Here is a 4,259-nt window from a genome sequence, read left to right as displayed (position 1 = left end):
GGTAGAGCTGTGCCAGCTCCACAGAGATCTGGCAAGGGTGTTCTTAGTGTAGCATGCAATGGAGACTGTACTATAGTCTACAGGCAGCCTGAAATACATGTGAACCATGCTACTCATGCTTACTGGCAGCAGATCTACCTGCATAAACAACAACTGCTTCCCTACACCAGGTGAAATGAGATGCCACCGGCAAGGACAGGTAACCCTTCTCCCTCAGGGGAGTGTTGATTTTCAAATCCCATGCCACCCAGCGCTTCTCAAAAACCCACCAAGGCCCCACATGGCCCACTCCGACTCACCAGGCCTGTTGGCATTGCTGAGCGTCGAGGGCAGAAGCAGCGGTTGCCCGTCCAGTGGCATGCCGAGCAAGCGCTGGAAGCGGTTGGGTGGGCGGCTGGTCACATCCAGGCCCGCTGCCATCTTCGCCTTGTTGCCTTTCATCAGGCACTTCAGGTGGATGAGGAGGTCGGGGCGGTCGCGGCAAAAGTGGGGGCTGCGGAAGTGATGCACGGGCCCGCTGCCGTTGCCACCGCTGCCTTGTCCACCCTCTGGGCCCGGCCCAGGCCCGGGCCCCACCACACTGCTCCCCGGCAACATCCCCACCTCGCGGAAGCCATAGAGGTTGAGCTGCCGGATGAAGCTGCTGAAGTTCTTGGTCTTGAAGAAACCGGCGGCTGCCGCTGCCCCACGGCCACCCGGCTGCGCGGCGACGGCCGGCCCGGCGCCCAGCAGCTCGCACTCACAGCGCGGCTGGTTGATGACCAGCCCCCGGCCGGAGGCGCCCCAGCGAACGGAGCGGCAGCGCGGGCTGCTGACCCGCCGCCACAGCCTGGCGGGGAAGGTGTCGGCACTGACGGGGACGGGCTGCTGCGACGCGTCCGTGTCGGTAGGTGGCACCAACCGCCGCCCGCGCGGCCGCCGCTACCCCCCGCCACGCGCCGAACGGCACGTGCCCCGCTTGCGAGGCGCTGCCCGCCGCGTGCAGCCCCTGCCCTCAGCCCCGCCGCGGCGCTGGCCCGCGCAGCGCCCCGGTCCCTCGGCACGGCACGGCCGCAGCCCGGCCACCCCCTCAGCCCCGCCATCCCCCTCAGCTCCCCCTGCCCCCTCAGCCGGGCCATGTCCCTCCGCCCCGCCGGTCCCCTCAGCTCCGCTGCCATCAGCATCTCCCGTAGCTTCCGTGAGCAACCGGGCGGCTGAGGCCCGGGGCCGAAAGCTGCCGCTCGGGGCGGCCCCGCCGCCAGCCCGGAGCCGTCCCGGGAGCAGCCTGGAGGTCCTTGAACCACGGCGCGTGTGAGCACCGGGCCGTGGAAAGCGGCTGCAGGCGGGGCAGAGCGGGGAACACGCGTTCCGCGGCCCAGCGCCCCGCCACGCCTGCCCGGCACCGCGCGCGGGCCAAGGGGCGGGGCCGCAGGGCCACGTGACACAACAGTGAATCCCGATTCATGAACTCTAGATCAGACGATACATGCCAGCACTCACCACTGACCCAGGGTGGCAACCTCCTTCTGTCCTACCCAAAGGTTTCAAACCCAACACGCTTGTCTTCCTACGGCAGGAAGCTACCTTACTTACAGTTCGTAACACTATTAACGCATTCCTTGAGACGGGACTGCAGATACATTATGCGGGCAACCAGGCCACCATTTGGAAGCTGCACTGGAGCCTTATGGTGAGAAATTTATTCTACAACGGAGAGCACCATAGTGAATAAATAAGACTGAGACAGGGTCTTTTTCCTCGACGGAAAAGCACGCAGCAGATCAATGATTGTTGAACCAGCAGGCAGAATTCTCAGAAAAAAGCAACCCCTAACTATTAACAAGAAAGAGAAGACTATTCCTCTTAATAAAAGCACAGCTGTGCTGAAATAAGTCGACACTATGTGTACTCACCTGTCCTCCTCCCAAATGAAGGTGTACAGGCAACATGTTTCTCTGGAAATGATGTGCTCAGGGCATCAGGTTTTCTTATCCCATCCTTTCACGGTGTCACCTTTAAAAATCAAGAACAGGTCAGTTGTGGTGTTGGCTTGGGAGATTCCCGTGCCTGGGGAAAGTCAATAATTCCGCAGTAGTAAGTGCCTGTTTGGATACAGACCTGTCTGCGGTGCCCCCTGCCTCCAGACATCTCCCTGGACCCCTAGCAGCACCTACACGTGCATGGAGGAAAAGAATGACAGGGCACAGGCCAGAGAAATGGGGGGTGGGGGTCAGGGGGGAGAAAATAAAAAAAGAAGTAGTAAACCAAAAAAGAGAGACAGATACAGATCAGGACAGAGATGTAAAGGGAAAACCTGCCCCGGGCTGCAGGACAGAGATGGAGGATGAAGAAAAGGGGAGAAGGAGAGGGACTAGGACAAAAGCAGAGAGAGTAAAAGAGAAGGAAGCAGCAGAATGAGAGAGAAAGACAGAAGGGAAGAGGGAGCAGGACAGAAGAATAGAATGTAGAGCTACAGGGAATCAAAACACGATGGGTTAGTATGGCAAGGTTTGGGAACGGGGAGGAAAAGGAGGAGAAAGAAGAAGAAGCAAGAAGAAACAATGTGTGACCAACTGACCGCAGCTGCCGCTCCCCATCCCCCTGCGCGGAGGAGACAGGGAAATCGGGAGTAAAGTTAAGCCCAGTAGAAACGGGGGGTGGAGGGAAGGTGTTTTGAAGATTTGCTTTTCCTGCACATTCTCCTGCTCTGACTTGACTGCTAATCAATCGCACTGATTTCCCCAGGTTCAGTCCTCCCCATCCCTGTGCCGACCCGTGAGCTTTTTGTTATACTCTGTCCCCCCTGTCCAGCGGAGGAGGGGGAGCGGTAAGAGCAGCTTCGGTCCAGCCCGGGTCACCCCCCCACCACACACAAAATCACAGCAGCACAGGGAAGGGGAGGGCGGGCAGAGGAGGGGCAGGGGGGGTTTGGGACACACAAGAGGGGAGACAGAGTCCCACGGACCAGGACTCACCACAGCTCTCGCTTTTGGTACCGCTGTGAAAATGTGACAGTTCAGACGCGCCTTTCCCCCTCTCTTCTCCCTCCCTCCCTCCCGCAGAACGCCGGCCGCTCGGCTCCCCCACCCCCGGTAACCCCCGGGTGTCTCACGGCTCTTCCTCGCAAGACGCGGCCTCCCGGACACGGCGCGTCGCTCCCTCGCGCACCGGGGGCCGCCCCAGGCTGTGGGTGACACACGGACCCCGCTGTGCACGCTGGCACCCGGCTGCTGCGGGCTGCGGGGCTGGTCCCCCCTCCCCGCAGGGCCAGGCTCTCTGTGCCCGCAGCAGGAGGCGGCTGCTGCCCGCCCGCCCTCGGGTTCCTTCTCCTCCGCCTCCCCCCGGCCGGCCCAGCTCCTGCCCACACCGGGCCGTGCCCCCGCTCCCCTCCCGCACCCGCGCCGCGGGGGGCGAGGCCGGGCAGGGACAACCCCCGCCAGCCCGAGGCGGCGCGGCCCCGGCAGAGGGACAGAAGCACAAGTGACCGTGACCGGCGCCGCTCGGCCCTGCCCGGAGCCGCTCCTGCCGCAGGCCCTTCCCGAGCGGCAGCGGGGGACCGGGGGGCGGCCGCCACGGCAGCGCCGGGGGCACCTGGGGCTGGGGCCCGGCTGCGGGGTACATGCTGCAGCAGATGCGGGGGCAGCGGCACGGGGCGAGCGGGGCCGCGGCGGGCTCGGGGGGGTCTGGCGAGCCGGGGAGGCGCCGGCGCCCGGGGGGCGGCCTCCTGCTTCCCCGCCTCCCCCCCCTCAGCCCCCGGACCCTCCGGGGCCGCCCGCACCCGGCTCGCGGGCGGCTGGAGTCCCCCGTGCCGCCCCCCGAGGTGGCCGGCGGGCAGGAGCCATCCCACCCACCGCCGCAGGGTCCGCTCGCCTCTCCCGCGCCCCCGGCCCCCCTCGCCGCCGCCACGGCCCGAACCGGCGCGCCGCCGTGCTGCTCCTGCAGCGCGCACGCCGCGGGGGCCAGCGCTGGCCGCGAACGCCGGGCTGCAGGTCTGCGCGCCGAGCGCCCGTCGGCACCGCGCTCGGGGGGCGGCAGCGGCGGCTCCGTACCGGGAGGCAGCAGCGGACCCGGCCGCACCACCCCGCAGGCAGCGCGGGATCGCGATGCCGTTAACGGCGGCCGGCAGCGCCGACTGGGGAGGCGCCACCGCGCATGCGCGTCGCCAGGGCCGCAGCACCGATTTTTGGCCGCCGGGTAACAGCAGCGGATCTCCCCCCAACCGGGAGGCTGCAGTACCCACTTTCGGTCGCCAGGTGGCCGCAGCGCCCCACCAACCCTGT

Source organism: Falco rusticolus, chromosome 7 (genome assembly GCF_015220075.1).
Source record: "Falco rusticolus isolate bFalRus1 chromosome 7, bFalRus1.pri, whole genome shotgun sequence".
Taxonomy (NCBI): Eukaryota; Metazoa; Chordata; class Aves; order Falconiformes; family Falconidae; genus Falco; species Falco rusticolus.
The sequence above is the reverse complement of the archived record's forward strand: the minus strand, read 5'-3'. Positions refer to the sequence as shown.